The sequence below is a fragment of the Haliaeetus leucocephalus genome, unplaced genomic scaffold, assembly GCF_000737465.1.
Source record: "Haliaeetus leucocephalus isolate CR32 unplaced genomic scaffold, Haliaeetus_leucocephalus-4.0 Scaffold506, whole genome shotgun sequence".
In the NCBI taxonomy this organism is placed as follows: domain Eukaryota; kingdom Metazoa; phylum Chordata; class Aves; order Accipitriformes; family Accipitridae; genus Haliaeetus; species Haliaeetus leucocephalus.
In genome coordinates, this window is record NW_010972942.1 from 991,300 (window position 1) to 1,013,466 (window position 22,167).

Sequence of the window (22,167 nt, forward strand, 5' to 3'; positions counted from 1 at the left end):
TTATTGCAGTCTTTCAATACTTAAAGGGGGCTTCTAAGAAAGATGGGGACAGACTTTTTAGTAGGGCCTGCTGTGATAGGACAAGGGGTAATAGTTTTAAACTGAAAGATGGTAGATTTAGATTGGACATAAGGAAGAAATTCCTTACAATAAGGGCGGTGAAATACAGGAACAGGTTGCCCAGAGAGGTGGTAGATGCCCCATCCCTGGAAACATTCAAGGTCAGGTTGGACGGGGCTCTGAGCGACCTGATCTAGTTGAAGATGTCCCTCCTCATTGCAGGGGGGTTGGACTAGATGGCCTTTAAAGGTCTCTTCAACCCAAACTATTCCATGATTCTAAGCACCATTCCTGGGAGCTGGTGGTTATGTTTCTACATTCACTGTCTTTCAGTACAAAAGGGACGAATGTGTTTTGTATATGAAGGAATAGATTATCTGTGTTTAAAAAAAAGTAATTAAAAAAATTTGCCTTACACTCAAAACTAACACATGCCATACAATTATTTAATTACTTAAATTTGTCTTTTATAATTCTGATGTGTATTCAAAACTCTAATCATCAAGGTCATTGTTAATTACCCATATACTAGAAGCTGGGAATTAACTTTTTCATCTGTCAGTTGGACATTCATTTTTTAAGAAATAATTTAGAGAAAAATACTTTTCCACAAAAAGTTCTGATAAGATAGGAGAAGTCAAGAAAAATATATGTCAAGCAATGCTGAAAATCACAAGGGGACATTGCTTCTAGTAATTTTATCCATATATCAAAACAGCTGCTCAAGCTGAGAACTAAAATTCTCTCTCTAGTAAGCTGCTTCAACTCAAGTCAGTAGAAAAACACAATTAGTCTTTTCTGACAATTTGTTTGCTAACAATTAAAACTTTTTTTTATTTTACTATCTTCAGCACCTTCTTTCCTGTATAAGCCCTAAAGATTTCTCACCAACAATAGATGTTACTAAGTAAAAGGCTGTATGCAAAATTTAAGGTCAGAGAAAACCTGTCTGCTCTGACCTAGAAGGAAAATACTCCCAATTTTAAATTTGCAATGATTTAAAAAACTCCATACAGAATGAAGTTATTGAGAAAATCTTTTTTAATATATTTTAAAACTAACACTCTAAAACAGAGGTTAAACTTTTTTTAGCCCAAAATTTCAATCTTTTTGAATATTTTTTCCTCTTGTGCATACTCTACTGTTTTCTTATCTCCTCTTTGTAAAAATACACAAATAATAAAATAACAATCAAACTAGTGTACACTTTTTTCCTAACTGAACTATATTAAAGATTGTCTTGTTTTCTGAAAGCATTATATGTATTAACTATTTAACTTAACAGAAATTAACTTAAAGACATGTTTTCAACTCTTGATGTGAGACAGCTAATTCCCGATATTGATATACCTTATCACAGAGCAAAAGAAAGCCTACTGAGAGTTGATTTGCTTTGTTTATTTAATGCTTGCACACTTACTGAATGTAGTCTACAGATCTCCAGAATTTCTGAGAAAAAAGATTGAAAACTACTTCTCTGAAGTACTCAGCTATACTTACTGAAAGACTGGTAATCTGGTTTTGACAATAGTATTTATTTGGCAGTACAAGACTAAGCAAATAAAAACACATCTAAGACACTTCCCCAGAGACACTACACTTGCATTCAGGATTCAAACAGATCCTGCAATAGTAGTAAGCAGTAGTTACTTCTATCACACAGCTGGAAAAAATAAAGTCCCAGGCATGCATTTACATCTTGTCTTTCAGAAGTGAAATTTCTGATGGGCAAATTGCTTCTACTGCATTTCAGTCTGTAGTGTTATGCCATACAGTAAATGAAATAGCTGTAGAAGCAATATTACCAAAAAAATTCCAGATTTATAGTGGGGCAAAATGAATGATGATTCTGGAAAGTTCTTCATTGGATTTTATTTTTTATATTTCTTTTATTAATAGAAAAAAAGAATAAGATTCTCAAAGGAATTAATAATATCTCCAGGCTTTGCTTTTCTAAATGTATCTTGGGACTCTTAAAGAGGCCAGATATTGAAATTAATTCTGTTTTGATCCACCTCATGATGTATACTGCTAGTCACTGCTGACAGGCTGGGTGCTGGTGCTGGGCTTAGCATTTTAGAAAATAGGATATTGTTTAGATGAAGGTCCCAATGTGACAGACATGAATGTTGCCAAACATTCTCAAAAATTTAGATGCTCTGCAACCATGTTAATTATTAAGGTAGAATGACCATTTCCACTGGAATGAGAAATGTTTCCTCAATATAATTACATTCACCTGCACACTAAAACCATTTGAAAAAAAATGTGAATTAGAGTAGCAAAAAATGAAACCATCCTGTGGATTGTCCAAAATGAAGAAATTAACTCTGAAACAAGGCACTGTTCCTGGAAACCTCTGAATGTATCTCCAGAAGTACTGAGTCACCTTAAATCATGTTCATTTCAATAGAAGTGGCTAGTCTCTTGGGAGGTGCTCAGCAACTTGAAGGATTCGGCTTCTAAGAGATGCTTTAGAGGTAAATTATGCTGTTCTTCCTATATTTTCCCTCCCACACTTCTGTATGCTTCATCACTGAGTGACCTTACATGGTAATGACTGCTGAACTGAGTAGACATCTGCAATTTTAGAAAGTAATCACAGCTTCTGCTTTAGTGCCTCCCTGCTGCTTTTAACAATTTATGAACAATAGCTGATGATGGCTAAATAATTAATTCAGCCAAAAGAAAAAAAAAATCTCTGAATAGGTTTCATATTGTTAGGAAAATAAAAATGTCACAGGAGGTAAAGAAGAAGGAAGGGAAGTCTTCTTATTCTATTTAAATACCATAGTTTCCCACTTCCGTGTAAAAGATGACAGAAAGACATTGGAAAATCATGATGTCCTACATTCTTTCAACAGATACAGTGAGGGCTTTTTCCCCTTCTTGGTCTCTTCTCCCTGAGACAAAATTACATCTATGCCTATCTTGAGCTAAGTATTAGTCTGAATTAACTCCTGTCAGTTCTTCGGTCTTACTTCAATGTTTTATCGTTAATTTTTTTCTTGATGTTTCTTGAGGACAACACAGCTGTGTTTAAGAAAAAAGTTTGTCTGTGAGTGTTTATCTACTGTAAACCATCTAAACAACCTTCAATTTTAAAAAAGACCCAGCATTGACATGACCTCACTGTAATTTAAGGTACTTGCAAAATTCTTATTTACTTCAATTAAAATCATTTTAATTGACCCATTGAAAGAAACACAGAGTCATCTTTCTCCTTTCACTATGTAGTAGCTGAAGAGCAAATTCTATCCTTTGGACTGCTGTGATGTGAATGACACAAAAAAAAAGAAAAAAAAAAAAAAAAGAAAAAAAAGCCTAATTCAGCAGAGCTAACAGGTGCTATGTACAAGAGACTTGGGCCCAGAAGACATTTTAAAGAAATGTGAAATTACTTTTATGCCACTGGGCAATATATCCTGATTTTCATTAACTGGGACCATTTCATGACAGGTAGACAATATAGAAGAGAGTGCAAATGAAAATTGCTCCCATTTAAAAAGCTTTTTTCTATGAAAAAACAGCTGCATAATAACATCTATTGTCCTGCCCTATGTATAATTTCCTTTGTCACTCTGAGAGACAGAATATTGGGCTAGATGGGCCAGCAGTCTGACTTAGAAGGACATTTCTCATGGATTGCAACAGACTAAGATCCATACTCTTCAGCATATTTCCCAAAGGACGTTATGAGCAGACTTACATATCTGCTGGATGAGAAAAGGTAAATAAAACTCAGAAGTGAGAAATGCAGGGTTTTAATTCACACTGTTAGCAAAATATTAGAAGGAAATCGATGTTAAAAGTGAGAAAAATGAACTATAAAATGTTCTTATGAATCATGAAAGGGACCAGATCATATAAGTGAGAATTTGTTAGTGTTGGTTCAGCTAATATAATGTACAAACTCAGATATGCTGAATTAAAATAAACTTGAAATGAGCAACATATAAATATATATTTCTTTTGCAATGATCAAATATCTGAAGAAAAAAAAAAAGCTTACAGTGGAAGTTATTCACCCATATTTTAAATATAACTAGAATGATTCATTAATTTTTTTTCAAAAAATATGAATGAGAATAAAAGGCCTGAAAAATTTCTCCATTTAAATTAAGCTCAAAGCTTTCCTGAAAATGGTGTTGCCCTTTTCCCTTAGCAGATTTCTTTGCCATGTAAAAGGCATCATATCTAGAACAAAAGTGAAGGAAAGTTATATACTGATCTTCAGTGCCTGCAGGGTTTGCACATTTTCTCTCACTATAAATATCTTACCCACTTCTTCCTACCCTTCAGTGTTTAATCTTTCTTTCAAGTAATAACCACTACCATGCCACTTGCTACTGCCCCTCTCCCCCAGTTAAGAGTCTTTTCTTGCTTCTCCGAGCTTGCACAACTTTGCCTATCACATAAAAAGACACAGGTAAGACAGCAGGAGCATAAGGAGAACAGAAAAATAATTTCAACAGAATTAGGAGTTTAAAAATTGTGCCATCCTCTACTGGTGAAAATAAATATTACCTTCCAAATTAAGCCCTTTGTAGATTTCCTAGAACAAATTCTGTAGGTTTCATAGTGATTCTCTAGTTTAGTGATAGCAACAAAAAATACTTTATTATACAGAAAACTGTCTGAAAAGGATGGTGTGCCTCCAGAGAAAAAAATTTTGCCAACCCACTTTGTTGTAGTCCTTTTTTTCTAGTTACACTAAGGAGAACTGACTTTTCTCTGACATCTGGAACTAATGCTCAGATTTCCTAGAATTCAAACCCTCCATAGTTACAGGAGGTACCAACTATCCACAACAAAGATCTCTGCTTAATATCTAATGAACTTTTTTAAGAATAGCAGCAAAACCATGTTTTTCATCAATGTTGATAACTGGTTCTTCTAGTTATACATGTAAACATCCACTCATTACTGAAATACCTATTTGAGGTGCATGTCTGCAGTGATGCTCTGCCAAGAGGCTTACTTATGAACAAAAAACCCTAAAATTTGTTTCCACTGAAAATAGGAACAGATACCCTCTGAAATATCTGAATTCAAGAAAAGTTACTTTAAAAGCTAAATTAGCCCTAAAATCTGTATTTGCCCTCTAAATCTCAAACTCACTAGGGATACCCTAGAGTGACACTATGCCTATTCTGCTTTGAGAAATAAATTCTCTTCCATCACTTCCCCCCAGCTGTGCAGCAGATTCAGCTTCTTTATATTTATACTTCTTTCCTTCATGGTTGTGTAGCATACTTTATTATCTTTTTCAATATATTTGTTATCAGTGGTAGTTGCCCTTGGATACATAATGTTCTCTTCACCTGTGTAAATTCGGTGTCAGCTTGAGGTCAAGTTGACACATACACACAAATATGTGTCAGAAGTGTAACTGAACTCTGCATCTACATTTAAAATTTCTCCTGACTTCTGGGACAGAGCCTGACAAATCATATTTAAAAGAAGATAGCTCCAAGCTCAGGAGTTTGTTCATCAATTTAGTTTCACTTTTTGAGGCAGACAGGACACTATTCTTGAAATACCTACGAGGAAACTAGACCTGGATAGCTATTTTGAGTTACTGTAATTCAACGATTCAACCTCTTCAAAATGTCACTTAAAGTATATGCCCATTCATCTGAAGCCTGCTTAATGCAGAAAACAAAATAAAAAAGGACTTAGACAAATATTTTGAAACTCAGCCTAAAGTCAGGCCTATATTTAGGTTCTTAGCCATGTGGGACAAATTTTTGGAAAAAACAATCATTCAGTTTCTCAGGGAAATCAATGTGACTTGTAGATAATCAGCTGTCTAAAATACTCAGTCCAGTTTTTAAGTGTCTTCAGTACTTTACCTTTATCAGTTTTGTATGTTGCATTGCTAGTAAAGAGAAGATTTTATCAAAGGCATGAAAATTCTGATTTATTGTTTTTCACATTAATTCTTTGCAAAATAGTACTCTAACTTTTTTGTTGTTGTTGTTAATTTGGGAATTTCTTTTGTATTTGTACGTTTCTTTTCATTGTCCATGAATATGTATTAAGAGATTAAAGAAAATGAGTAAAACCCTTTCTCACAACCTGTCTCATCTTATCTAGCCACCGACTTCCAAAGAGCCAGGATTTCATCATGGAAGCCCAGCACTTTAGTTGGAAAATACAACCTGCTGCCAACTGCAATTTCATCTGGGAGTAAAGCATCTCATTTCCTTTGGCAGAGGTCTGAGAAAGTATTTCAAAAGAGTATTTGCTGATCTTGCTGCATAACTACTCTACTTCCTTTATATTTAAGGCTCTTAACAGAGTACAAACTCATATCTCTCATCAACTGATTGATTCTTATCTCTGTTTTCCCTATCATGCCTTTATCTATTTGTTTGTTTATTTTTTAAGGTGCCTATTTTTTTTACCCAGAATGCTGCTTCCATTCTGGAGAAGTTCTCTTGCAGATTGCTTTTCAAACTGGTTATTTATACAACCCATTAAGAAGTAAAACAACACAATGACGAGAATGTTCAGGTTATTCCTACATCACATTATTTTCTTATTGTTTCCTTGTAGTCCCCCACCAGTCCGTCTGGACCCATCTTTTACTTCTGAGTTTAAGGGAGACTTTTTTTTTTTGAATGTTGGTAGCTCACATAAGAAAACAAAGTCCTAAGATACATTAATTGTTCTAAATGCTATGATGATCTGAAAAATAAATATTACTGAAAGTCATAATGGATACAGGAGACTCACTTTTATTATGAGAAAAAGGTTTGCTTTTTTTTACTCAAGTTCACTAACTTACAGTGAAAACCTACTATTAGAAACAAAAAACCCTGACAGTTTTCATCTCTAATTCACAGATTGAAGTAAATGCTAAACTGAAGACTTACCTTTAATCTGTCTTGTTATATGGAAGAAATCTGAAAATTGCCTTGTTTGTCTGTTTTGTTTTTTTTTGTTTGAGCAGATATGACCATTAACTTCTATGATCTGATGGAACCTACTCAGTTTTGCTGGCCTTTCAACATACTCTATAGAAAGATTCAATGACATTTCATTCACATAAGAAAAGACTGAAATGAACACTAGCACTGTGTAGTATATACTCTAGAAAAATTTCCATTCCTTGTGATTTTAATTTTCTGATGATTAGCACAACATTTATCCTTTTTTTTTCTTTTAAAAGAAAAGCAGCATAATTCTTTGATTTCATGAAATAATATTCAGAACTTGTTTTTTAACATTTCTTCAAATCCAAGATTAATATTAGGCTCAACAGATAAATGAGCAAATGGAGGATTGACTCAAACTTTACATTTTAGACATTAAAATTGAAATGATCCCTCTGAAGAATTTCATTTTTATCTTCACGACTCTAAGTGTTATTACAAGGGGCTGCTAGAACAATACAAGCTTTTAGGCTTTTTTTGTCTTCATATTTCCTGTAGTATAAACTTCATATTAAAACTTTTTAAGTTAAAAAATACTTTAAACAAATTGCTCTGTGAGTGAGGAAGTACATGAATAAGTGTTCTGCAGGATTTTAATCAATGGACTGGTGGCATTAGTTAAGAGTGTACTACAAAAATTCCCTAACTGCTTCTAAAAAAATATTTATCTATCTAGGGGTAAGCTACACCATTATACGTACTAGTTGTACGGCTACAGTCATCTGAAAAGAAGCTATTTTAACATACTGGAAACATTTTTCAGAACTGTTTCAGTATCTAAGAAACAAGACTCACCAGTCAATGAATTAGTAAACAGTCCTCAGAAACCTGGATTGAAAATCTGACTAACCAAAAGAGTCATGCTAACACTTAGTCTTTCAAAGTTAGTAAGTGTAATAACATGCAAATGAAAGAGTGTGATGAAATGCATTGTGGCTCCTCTTAGGCTTTTCAGCAATAACTGTTCTCCATCACAAGTAGAGTATTATTAGGTATAGAGGCGCACCAGAAAAATCAGAAACAATGCTTTTTATCAAGGTATATGCATTTTACAAAGTATTGATATCTTCACTTCACTGAGGAAAGGAACCAGTAACAGTAACAGCAGGGAGGCAAATAGTGACACAGAAATAAGTTCCTTCTATAGTAAAAATTAAAATACTCTCCCAGTCAGAGATTTCTCTTCTGAGTATAATACCTTGCCAGGTCTGAGTTACACATCTTGGAATACATACAGGAAGATCTCAGGTTCAGAAAAAACTAACTTAGGCTTATCATTATGTTTATTAGTTCTTGGAATTAACTTAGGAAACATTAAATATAATATCTTGTAGCTCACTTGCCTAGTCCCATGAGAATAAAGAGAAGTTTCTAATTACGTAATTAGGACTGTACTAGCAAAAACTTTGCTTAGCAGGAACACATCTGGCCAGTTCTGTGGTATCTTTAAGGGTTAAATATGTGACACTAAATTGCATTAATAACAGAATCTTTTGTATTTATATTTCATCACATCAATGTTTCAGATTTGAACAATGAGCTTTAGGGATCATGACCTATTTCTGATATTCATCAAGAAGTAATGCTTCCATATTATCAGATTATACTTTTAGTCCTTAAACTTTCATTTCTTTATAAAAATTTAAAATAAGGAAAAATCAATAGACTTCATTAAACTTCAGAAGTTGATAAATTTTAGTGAACCACTATCACAGATTCATGATCTTAGTTTAAAAGACTTCCTCTATTAAGAGCTAATAGTATAACCAAATTAGAAGGTTACATCCATTGAGACTAAAGATTTGTTAAGATATTGTAGCATGAAGAAACTGAGGAATGACAGCTTTGTTCTTCCAACAACTGCTAATTTTGAGTGATAGAAACTTTTTTTAGATTACTGCTTTCCTCAGTCAAATGTAACATACCAGATTGCTGCAAAAAACCCTGGCCTTTTTCTACCAAGCAGTACAAACAAATAATCAAAGCAAGAGTAATTTTTAAAAAGTATTTGCAAGATGCTTGCACATGTTCCTTTATTTTTATTATTTACTGAATTTTAAAATATAGCCTAAGATGAAATAATGCAAGGAAAAATTCATATGAAGACATCTAGAAAACGCAAGTGATGTAGAGAACCATTACAAACTGGGTATTATAAATAAGGAAAGAAGCAAACAAAAAGCAGAACACGGGAGCAGATGGCCAGCATGAAATTCTGGAAAGGACTTTTGATTTTTGTTTTTTTTACAAACCAATCTGTCTGAGAGCATGTCTAACCCACAGGCTGCCACAAAGTGGTGGATTGTGTTCAAACTCTGGCTGTAGAAGAAGGAATAATTTTTCAAAAAGGTTCATTTTGTAACCTCTGCAATGGAAGGAATATCTGTGTGTGATAGAAAAGATTATTTTAAAACTATCATTTGCCCAGAGAAGTTGTGGATGACCCAGCCCTGAAAGTGTTGAAGGCCAGATTGGATGGAGCTTTGAGCAACCTGGTCTAGTGGAAGGTGTCCCTGCCCATGGCAGGGGTTTGGAACTAGGTGATCTTCAAGGTCCCTTCCAACCCAAACCATTCTCTGATTCTATGATCATGTGATCTATCCATTTGAATTAGATGATACTTTCCCTATAATTAAAATTAACTTGCAATTATATGTCATGCCAAATTAACATGAATTAAAGTGCAAACACCAAAAAGAGACCAAGAGAGGTGGAACATACATATTACTGACCAAAAAAGACAAATATTGACTAATATTGTCAATACCACACAAATGAACAAGTCATTGCCATGTTAATGTGATGAAATTCATTCCTGCTGTCATTATTACATTTGTTTGCATTTATAAATAGAGTCATGTTTACATAAATAATAGTGTTATCGTATCAATTCTGTGATGATATGTCACAAACAGAAGTATGGAATGCAGGTTGACAGCTCCTTTAGCTGTAAGAAACGGGGCGGGGGAGAAGAAAAATGTTTATCTGTCTCAGAAATCCCCACAGCTAAAACTACAAAGGGACCTTGGTGTCCTGCTGCTTTCTGAAACTCATCAGACTTTGGACTTTTCATGCAACTAACAGAGAGTTAGTCTTCTAAAACCCCACGGATACAGAAAGATGAACAAGTTAGTTACAGCTTAGAACTCAGCAAAATCAATAGTGTCAGGTACCTGGAAAAATTGCTTATGGCCAGTGGTACAAATTAAGGGTTAGGTGATAGTTGAGCAGTGTCTGGCAGAGCTCATCAATGCCTAAATGTCAGAAACAAACATCTTAGTCACACTGGGAATATATTTGTTTTAATTAATGAGACTAGGTATCGTTGGAGTGAGAAATTCTGAGTTTTTCAGAAGAGCCTACATCCTTGTAGACACTTTGTTTGAAAAGAATGTGTTCTCAGCTATTTTTTTACCTTATTAAAGGGTATGTTACAAAGAGGGCTGACGTGGCCACATGATACAATACATAGCGATGAATTGAACAGTATGTTGAACTGGGAATTCCAAAATGCATAGTCGCATTGGAGCAGTATGGCATCAAAAAAGGATGAGCTTTACATCTCACAAAGCTAATTAGCCTAAGCAGAGAGCAAGCATGATATGGCTGTATTGCTCCAGTCACAGAACTACACACATTATGATTAACTCCTGTGTCTTTTTCCTCTTCTAAGCACTGTAAAAATCCCCTTGAACATCCTTGAAAAATCCCACCTTACAATGCATTTAAAAAAAAAAAAAAGAAAGATCTGAATATATCTATCTTTCTCCACCCCTTTAACCTGACAAACCTTCTCAGACATTTATACAATATTTTATAATGTGTCATTATCTAGGCAACCATTAATTAGACAAAAAACCTTAGGCTTAAATCCATATAATTAGCTATATAATTATTTTAAAGGCTTGGAAACTGAAACTTTTTGGTACAATTAGTATAAGTACTAGCAATCATAATTACAATACAATTTGTCAAATCTCAAGTCTTTGTGTTGGAACTTAGAAGACTGAATGGATTTGCTTTCATCATATGGCTCTGCATAGATGGAAAACTGAGAAAAGATAAACACAGTTCACAAGCAAATTTGCACAGGTAGGGACCAAGAGACAGAGTAATGATTGTCATCTAGCAGTGAATGTTACAAAATGCTCTCAGACATTAGGAAAAAATATACAATGCACTATTATTTCTTTCCTTGAAAGAAATTGATCTGAATTTGTAAATACTTTTTAACCTCTGACTGAGAAACTTAATATAAATCTGAGTGTTTAGAACTGAAAATTGAATCTTTTTTATACATTGGTTTAGGCAACTTTTATCTGACAGGTAAATTTTCAGGCAGATGTAGGAATTTTTCCTAATAGATGCAACCTGAGATTCCAGGTGCACTCACAGACTGAAACCCTGATCAATGCCTTCTCTGGAAGAACAAAAGGTCTTTGGGAAGAGGAAGAAGGCTCAGAGAATTGGAGAAAGGAAAAGAGAGAGAGAAAAAATGAGAAAAAGAGAGGGGAATGTCTTTCTGACAGTATTAGTGGCAGTAGTCTGTGTGGCTTTGCTTTCACTTTATCTGTCATTTATAAACAGTTATTATCTTTTTTTGAGAATTCTTGTTTTGAATTTCAATTTTACTCTAAAATTGTGTGAATTGTGTGATTTTAGTTACTAGAATAACTAGGTATTCCTTGGCCATGACTGTGGAGTATCAGTAAGTCAGGGCACTAAGAAACCTAACATGCATCTGACTGCTCCCTCATGCCTTTCAAGGTCATTGAAATGTAACTACACTGGGCCTTTGCTTCCACACCCCTGCGCTAGATGTAACTGCAATCAGGGTGGCAGTGGGGAAGCACTGCCAGCCACAGAAGGGCATCTGGCACAGGTGAGGAACCAGGGGGTGAATGAGGGCAGAACACACAACTCTAACTCTGTCAAAGGACAGCAACTGCAATGCTGTTAAAGACCCAAGGCCAGGCTGAGGCGCTCCCTGCCAATGCTCACAGGATTGGTGCTGGTGCAAGTGTATACAAGGAATTGGCTCATGATGCATCATCTTTGCAGACTACTTATGGTGGTAGGACTCTTTCCAATGCGTTGTTTATTAATTTAAGCACAAAACTGTGTTCAATTCTTCTCCAAGAGTACAATAAAAAATCCCCAATACTCATGTCAGCTTCTTCCTTCTACAGATCCAATCCTGTTACACTGCACCGTTTGCAAATCTAAGTAGAAATACCTTTAGACCTTCAGCAGTTAAATAAGTCACAACTAATTGGTCAGTTCTATCCAGTCAGCCATGAAAAGAACCAAAAATCGTACAATTGATGTGGTTACAAAGGAAAGAATCAATTCAACATTAAGGCTGGGAGACTGTGTGGGTAAACAACTACAGTCCCATTAAGCAGCAGGAACAAGCTTCAGCCCAGCTGAGGTCTTTGAATCAAACCAGTTAAAATGAGGAGAAATGAGGAGAGAAAAAGAAAAAAAAAAAACCTCATACAAAACCTACAGATAGAAAGTTAGTCCCTTGAAAATCAGGACACAGCAGAAAACTGGAGAATGAAAGGCAGGATAAGAAACAAGAGGAGGTAAACTAAGAGAGACCTGAATTAGAGCAGGTATAGATGAAGAACTAGTCTAAAGGATGAGCAGGATTAGGATTCAGAATGCCAATTCTGTGTGAAATAGGGAAAAGTAAAAACTGTGGTTACCTTTGGACCTGCTTTTTCATTTGTGATTGCAACTGCAGAACTGCAGAAAGGCTGTTAGGTGTGAAGAAACCTACAGTCAAAACAGAAGGAATGAAGAACTGAAAGCAGAGAACAGCCAGAAGTCTCACTCTTTAAATGTGAATTGACTTCTGGAGACTGTCATGAAAAACGGGAATCAGTTTTTGAAGCACAACACTGTAAAGATAATGAATCAGACAGGAAACTACTTTATACCAGAAAACAGAGCAAAACAGGAAGGAGGTAATATATGAATCACTCATCCAAAATTTGTCAATATCCAGGCTGATGGATTACCCCATATATATCACTCCTGGGTTACTGTGATAAGTCGTCTCCATTTTACTGAGTATTTTATTGCATAATAATTAGAGAGCGCCTTTATTATTCTAGGCATCCTAGTGCACACAGTTAGTGATCTGTTGATCAATCTGTATCAAAGCCTTTTTAAAACACTTCTTTTCCAAACACTTCTCATAATTTAAGCATGGCTTCCATTTTCTCTTTGGAGCATTGTATTTAATCATTTTAAAACAAGCATGAATAAGCCTCACTTCCCAAGAGATGCAGGTCATAATGTGAAAGAGACTTGGCCTTATTTATCCTTAAAAACCTCACAACATCTACTGGTAATTACTTTTTGTTTGTACTCAGTGGGGTTTGTGTTGGGACAGTCTGTCACCTATGTGTGTGTAAGTGTATGGGCTAGAAATGTACACATGCAGCTGTAAGTTTAAAAACTCATATCCACTCAAGCGAAAACCAGAATATGAAACAAGACAAAACTTCTGCCTTTGCTTTCCTGCCTCACACAAAGAGGCCAAATTTTTTCAGCTTCTTTGTTAAGTCTTGGTCTTGACAGGAAAGAAAAACTGAAATGCATGTTTTGGCTTTATTATCAGCTTGTATAAATGAGCACTATTATGTAAACTTTAATGGAGAGACTCTGTCACATGCCAGTTTGAAGATGTGTCCTCTTTACAGTAATTTCAAGCATTTGTCAGGCTGTCGAAAACTGAGGTGATTACAGCCCTGATGTCTTGCCTTCTTCTATCATGTCACTGAGAACTGCAGAAAGGAAAAACATGTGTTACTCAGCTTGCTCCTGCACCACCAATTCTCTTTGGCTCCCTGCATCTGATCTCAGAGTTCAAAAGTCGGAAGAAAACTATGCCGCTGTGACAGCTTTATGTTTAGTAATAGGAGTCAAAAAGTGCCCTCCTCTCTCATAAATCCAGAGCTGATTTTAACAACGCTTGCAGCACTGAACCAACGTGACTATGTTATTTAAGTGCCAAATTTGCTGAAAAGAGGAAGTGATGTTAGAAACTTAATATGGTTTAATATTTTCAAAGGCCTGAACATGAGGCTCCACACACACACACCTCTCCCATGCATTTGTGAGCAACAATGTTTTTCTCAATGCAGTATTCCAAATCTGAAAAAAAAAAAAAAAAAGACAAAAAGATGGAAATGGCAAAAGGAAGAATTGCATCTAGAGGGTAATTCCCCAGAGGGATATCCAAAGCTCTGTTTTTGGTGTTCCAGTTCCTTGTGTAGAAGGGAGGCAGACACTTGAGAAATTCAGAAATCTATAAATGAATGTGGCAGATTCAGGAAGGACTGCAGAGATGCAGCTCCTGCTCCCAGAATTGTGTGGTGTTCTGATTAAAGAAGCATTTTATTTAAAAAAAATAATTTTATATATATATATATATATATATATATATATATGAACACAGGAACTAAAATCTGTCTGCCTGTTAAGGTCTGACTGTCCAAGCTGACAAGTTACAAAGTCACCAAGCTGCTGCTTGCTTTTTCTGTATTCCAGCTTTACCACAACGGCACACTTCCAGGGTACTATACTATCACCCAATTCAGCAGAAAAGTGCAACTTTCCTTCTACCTCATGAAGTCCATATTGACCTATTGAAGACCTAGTCCTGGAAAATGAGAGACAAAACACTGAATCTTGCAAGTTAAGAAGGAAATTAACAAGAAATATTAAGGTATAATATTATTGCTTTTCCTTGAAAAGCTTTGTTTTCAACCATGTTAATTTTATTTCATTGGTCATATATTTTATATTTCATGGTGAATCAGAGGCAAGACTAAAAGTATAGATTGAACTTTCAGCTCAGAAACAAAAGTCAGTTTATCTGCCTAAGGGTCATACAATTGCTAAGCACAATTTTATCAGCTTGAAATTCTGGACTGAAGAAGTCCAAAACCATGCTGTGAACCTATGTGTATGTAGTTGAACCAACACACCAGGTACAACTGCATTACTGAAGTGTTCAGTGCAGCAAAGGAATAACTAAGGTTTTATTTGCTGTAACCTCTCATGGTTTTGGGACAAATCCACAGAGCAACTTTTCTGGCAAGAAAGTTCACACCAGTTGCTAGTTCTAGGTGTTCACTGTGCATGCATGGAAAGTTAATCCTAGAGGACTTTGCATGCACTGTGCATACAGGTGTATATCCATGCATTTAGGGAATTATATTCATTTCCTTTTGTACCCTAAATACTGACTGAAAGCAATGGAATTAGATGTAGAATGGGTAATCTGGCAGGCAAGTAATGAGAAGTGAGCCTCCAAAATTCATGAAAGAACCGTTATCACATTGCTGGTTTTGTGGACTGTGAAGTTAGTGGAAGCCCAAAGTAGCACCTGTGCAGAAGACAGAAGACATCAAAAGCCTAGAATATGACAATACCATTTTTTTTCTAATTATCCCTCACTTCATCCTATCAACATCATAGCTAAAGGGTGGAGGTACAAGAAATGTCTTTGCTGAATTTAATCACTAAAGAATAGATTGCTGGATTTAATTTTTAAAGTCTTGGTTCCACTTAAAATTTCTTTTACACTTACTTTTTGGGTATCTTCAGAATAAACAATGTCAATTTACGTATCAAAACACAATATTACTATTGCTCTCTACAAGTGAGAACTGAATTGATATGGTTCTTTTGCTTTTGAGATTCTCTCTCTCCCCGTCAAATAAGAATACAACTTTTATAAGGCATTTGAGTATCCAGGAAATCTGTGTTTGAACTCTATTTCAAGGCAAACAATACAGTCTAAAATAAAAAGATCAAAGTTAAAAGAAAGGAAAGAGAAATATTTCTAACTCAGAGAAAAACTATTATACCTTGAATGACCTCTTAGTAGATTTTGGTTTCATTATTAAGCTTCAAAATATTGTGCTGCATAGTTTGATAACTTGAATTTCCTTCTTTTATTTTTTTTGGAAACTACATCAAAAACATCAAAAGAGGTTGTTGTGTTCAGAGACTGAGAGTATGGGGAGCACAAGAGCAGATTGCCAGAAAAATAAAAAAATAATCAGAAGTCACTACTCTTTAGAGACTAGGGTTAAGGTTCAGCTGGTCTAATAAGTAGGTATTGGATTTAGAAAACCTGGTAACCCTTGTGTAAAAGAAAATAACCTGAAACTGCACCATATCAGGAAAAATATTCAGAAACTGAAAACTGCTAATTGCTAAGTCTTTATTAAACTAGTTATACTGGCATCTGGTTAACCCTTCAAAAAAAGTCATAGCTTTCAGATACTGCTTTTTAATTTTCACCTAGGGAAGACTGTCTGGCCCATGGGGAGGGAAGTTCACTTTAAAACTTTTATTTGTAGGGGCATTGTGAAGTAGAACTACAGACTGGGCATCAGAGGGTATTCACAAGCTGTCATAAAATATGAATTTTCTCTTTGTTATTTACTTAGTTTTAAGAATTATTATATACTGAGGTAACCTTCTTTTAGGGTAGCCTCCCCCTATGCAATCTGTAACACATCAGATGAGGAATGTTAGCTATATCTACACCTCTCCCTCCTATTAGGAAACATACGTTCTGCTTCCAAAACCTACATGGAAGTGACTAGATGACCCAATTTGCAGGACAGTCCTATTACTCATTAGTTTTTATAGGACAGTTAGAGCCTGAACAGGACATTTAGGTAGTAGAATTGTACACTGCAGTTCCACTTCACTCCATTTCAAAAATCATCAGTTATAAATCTCTGTTATTCCTAGCCCTAGTCCTTGAGCAAAGTATGGTGGGCAAAGCTTGGCCATGGTATTCATTAGGACTGACACCTCTTCAGGTCTGTTGGCAAACAGCTAATATATCATTCAGTGATCCAACAATTCCATGAAATCAACAAAAAATCTCAAACTTTACACTGACATTCCTAAGCTGCCACAAATTCCTTGCAGTATTGCCACAAATTTTTTGAAAAACCATGGAGAGCGAAACAAGTGGCAAGGTATTCCTACCAGAGCCTTGACTAGATGTTGAAAGAAGGATTTACTGCTAAGGACCAATCTGTTTGTATTAATTAGTTGCTTGCCCAGGGGAGATCAAATCTTCATTTTCATGACAGCTGAAGTTTACCAAATAAAAAATGGAAAAAGAAATCATTAGTGCAAATCACTAAAGTTTGTCATCATAACTGATTTATCATCTTTTGGCTTTTTCATAACACTGTAAAAACCATTATTTTCCAGAGTAGCTTACTTTGTAAGCCCCAGTTCTCTGACATTGCAAATAATTTAATTTTTTTTTTACATGCAAATAAAAAAAGCATCATTAATAGTCATGATGCAACTCTACTTGGGTTTATTTTGGCAAAATTCTTTTAAAATCTATTAAAATGCCCTAGTTTATACTGTACTTACCCTGGGGGAATGGAGTGAGTAATTGTGTTTACACACAGTTACAGAACTTCAAAGCCCTTATTAGACTAAACTGAACCATGGTGATTAACAATTTAGGTTGTGAACTGCACTAGTTTTCAGTTTGTCTGCTCCTGCTAAGAGGATATTCATCCTGGGGCTAGCACAGTGGATTGCCTCAATAGTGCCTCAGTAAATCCAAATGGGGTTATCCCCTCCAACAGGCTGAACTGCAATGTTGTAAAATCAGCTGTTAGATATCACCAGGATTTGCAACATTTTTTTGTGTTGCTCACTGTGCTCAGATCCATTATCTAACATTTTTATGGTAGTCTGTGCCTTTAAATGGGTTTCACTGAAGAGTTATCAATAAACATATAATTGACTTCTGGGATGTTGGCTTGATTGAGGAACAATAAAATTAATTCATTTTGAGCAGCTGAGCGCAACTCAGCTTTGGGAAGACAGAATCAGTTGTCTATATTGCTGTTATCAGGATGAACACTTTGGCTACAGCATTCCTCATCAATTTAGCTTTTTTTTTTTCCGAGTGTAAGTAGTTCTTTGTCCTACACATGTAACTCCAACAGACTATAGGCTGTGCTGTTCAGACAGACAGTACATGTTGCCTTTAAATTATAACATCATGGGGCAATTAAAGAGAAAACAGTTTATATGCTGTTAATCTATTTCCCAGTTTTTCAGGTTTTCTGATTGAAACTGCAAACGGTGTGTGAAAGAGTAGACTAGAAATGCATAGAAGGCAATAGGAATAAATACATTCATTAAACTTTCTGAACACTTCAGCAATTCTTGAATCTGTCACAATGATAGATTGAATTATAATGATAAATATAATACAAAAAAATCAAGTCTGAGATGTATGAGAATTCTGATTCTCATGACCTTACAGTAGGGTTTGTTGGTTTTGTCTGGGTTTTGAGCACTGTTTTGTATATAATGTTAATGGTCTAACAAATAGTGCCAGGCAGAATTCATGCCATATATACTGTGGAGGAAGCATGGAAAGAGAAGCTGTTAGATAATTTAGGGAATTGGGAAGTGTTCTATTCCTCTTTGAAAGGTTTCCGGGTATGTAGGATCATCACAAATTTCTAGTCTGAATCTCTTTGGCTCTAACTCTATCTTTGTTGGTTTTGCATCCAGACTACAGCTCGACTTGCCTAAATTCTCATCATTTGTTGCTCTTAAACTTGGACAGTTTATGTAGGCTAAAGGAATACATCTTATATAGAAATACAAGAATTTATTGCTAGTCTAACTGAAAAAGTCTAACCAAAGAATTCTTTTCAGCCCAGATTTAACTATTAAAGAAAAAAGGAAAAAAAATCTTACTACTAAATAAAAAGTCCCAGTAATATCATAGTTAAAATTATTATACATGCTTTCTGGGCCTTTCTACTGCTTCACTGGGTCCCAGGATTGACGGCCTCAGTCTGGGGGAAGGTTGTATTGAGTCATCAGCATCCTAAGTCCTTTCTGGAAGCAGTATGATGTTGACAGTGAAGATTTCTCCCTCTTCACTCTGGGATATACTTGGGATTATTTTCCTACATTTTCTACCGTGCCCTACACTTTACTCTTTCTTCATTGCTCTCTCCATTACCAAATCCAAATTTGGTGTATATGATGTTTTGCATACAATAGCTACCTGTTCATTGTTATTCCTAAAATTGTTTTATCCAGCTCCCAAAGATGCATTTATTTAATAAGGGATATTTAACTACTGGTAAATTGTTTATAGCTTTATGGAGTCTGGTAACATTTTGTGCCCACATTTTCAAGGCCTTTGCTATAATCCCCCACACTCCTCTACACTGTGTTTTTTATTCTAGGATCATAAATAGTGCATTCTACACAGCACAGCTGCTTGTTATTGCTATCTATTATTTACAAGAAGTACCTATAACAATGGATGTTACACCATGCAACTGAACAAAGCTAAGCAAAAGCTATAGCAAATGAGAGAACAGTCACCTTGTTAGACAGCTGTTACAGCTAAACAAGCTTAAAGAAACCCATGTAGTCCAAGTCTAGGTAAAGCCTGACAAGCCCTGAGGTCTATGTTGTTAGCTTAGCACAAAGCCTGTGGGCTGTTGCTGTAAAGGTTACACTATATTCACTGAGCTACAAGTCTACAGTCTCTGTTTCTGTGAGATGTCAGTGTTCATCACAGATATGATACCAGGAAATAGCTGTACTCTAGGCAGCACTTACGCTCTTGTCTAAATCTCACAATTAAGATTTCAAATATGACATAAGAAAGAAGCATTGTAAGGAATGCAGAGAGGTTCAAGGCTGAAATAACAAAATCACGTACTTTAGGTAAGCTGCATGGAAATTCTGCAAACTTCCCCATGTCACTATAGTGTCTGCTATGGAAATCATTGCCTAAGAGTGCTATCACCATGCGAGATTACAGTGATGGTCCCTTTTCATATTCAAACCAATGAAAAACAGAAACATTGATATAAGAATATTTTCAGCTTACTACTTACTCATCAGCCAAATGTAAGTATATATGCTAGAGCAGAAGTATTTGCTTGCAGGTTTCAAACACAAAGTACAAGTATTTCACTACACAACCCAACAAGCAGAAATTCGCCTCAGAGAACTCCCCTATGCTTCGTAAATCTTCATGCCTTTGTAAGCAATGGGAATGTGGCATACAGGTGGCTAAGATCAGAGGTTTAGCAATAAAATACCATTTCATCACTTATCTTTTTTAACGCCAAATGAAGTCCTCTCTTTTATGACAGAAATTCATCTGTACCCTGCCACATTCAGTCTAATTCACATCGAATGGATGCCCACCCCATATGGACAGTTATTTTCACTATGTTTTCATCTGTATTGTTAGAACAAGAATTTAAGAGGAATAGTTTAAAACCCCAAACAAACTAACCTTATCTGTAACAGGCATTTCCTCTAAAAGCTGTTGGAGTAATACACAATTTCTCACAATCAGTAATCACTAGTTCTTCTGTGAAAGAAGAGGATTTGCTCCAGGGAGGCAAATCAAGGTCTTCCCCCAAGCATCAGTATTTAGATTTTTATTTTTCTTCTTTTTATCAGACATTTATTATATGATATTGACCAACAGTATGCTTTCTAAAAAGAACGTGATAGTTGGATGCTGTATATATACGCTCGCATTCAATATCTGTATAGGCTAGTTCAGAAGTCTTCAATGTCAGCAGGAACAGATGGCTTCATAGGCATTTATAATTATTCTGTGAAGTATTTCCTGCTTGCGTTTTCATTTCTTTATTTTCTTTATTTGAGCAAATAACATATTCTAGCAAAGCTCAGTCCTTTTACTGTGTGGAATAGCGCACTTTGCGCACGTTCCTGGGCAGGAGTGTTTCATCTCTATAATGAGTACACACAACGTGTGCACCAGTGACTCCTGTAAAGAGTCAAACGATGAAATATGCTAAACTTCAATTCTCAGTAAAGGATTATAACTAAAACTTCAGCTATCGAGGTCCTGCAAATGAAAAATGTGAAAAAGGACAACATGCAAACCCCCTTACTAGTTTAAGTACATTTCATTCACAGACAGCATTTAGTAAATCTGCAGTTATTGTTCTTGCCATACAATTAATCTGAAAATTAACACTGTCATTTGTAACAGCATATTATCAATGGGGAAACTTTGGAAGTTCCAGTTTCAGGTACTGGTTGAGAAGATGTGAACACCTACCTTAATTTGAAGCTTTTCACAATGTCTGCAGGGTGTATCTATGAAACATTGTCTCAGCAAGAGCTGCACTCCACAAAATTTAACATTAAGCTATATGGGTCTTTTTCTGATGCAGTATCAATCTATGTACACAATGCAAAGGCAGAAAAAGAGGTGAGAACACCTTACAGGTGCACTGGAATTGCAGGTATAGAGGTAGCATGGGGTGTTGGTGCCCAGGTGCTGGCAGGGAGGGCTGCGGGGCGGCCTCTGTGAGGGGAGGCCAGGGCTGCCCTGTGCCGGACACAGCCGGTTCCAGCCAGTTCCAGCCGGCACCAACAGACCCACCGCAGCACACAGCTGAGCCCTTCAGCCTAGGAGGAGGTGCCTCTGGGAAAACATGTTTTCGAAAGTCTAAAACGCTGGGCTGGCAGAGTGGAGTGAGAAAAAAGTGAGAGAAACAGCCCTGCCTGCAGACACCAAGGTGAGAGAAGGAGGGGGACAAGGTGCTCCAGGCGCCGGAGCAGAGATTCCCCTGCAGCCCGTGGAGAATGACACCAGAGCAGATCATATTCCTGAAGGAACTGCTGCCAGTGGAGAGCCCACACCAGAGCAGAGGAAAAGTATGAGGAGGAAGGAGCAGCAGAGAGAAACATCACATACTGCCTGTCAGCCTCCACCCTCTATCCCCCCTCCACTGCTAACAGAGGGGTGGAGGAGTGGAGCTGAGCCAGAGAAAAGGGGAAGGAAAGGCATTGTTTTAATGTCTTTTTGTTTCCCACTACCCAAATTAGTCTTTTTTTTTTTTTTTTTCAATTTTATTTTAATTGGCAATAAATTAAGTGAATTTTCTCCAGGTCAAGTCTGTTTTGCCCATGACAGGGCTGTAATTGCTAAATGATCTGCCTATCTTTATCTCAACCCATGAGCTTTCTCGCTCTTGTCCTTCTTATTTTCTCCCCTATCTTGCTGAGGGGAAAAGTAAGCAAGAAGTTTGGCAGGATTTTGGTTGTTAACCACAACTAACCCACC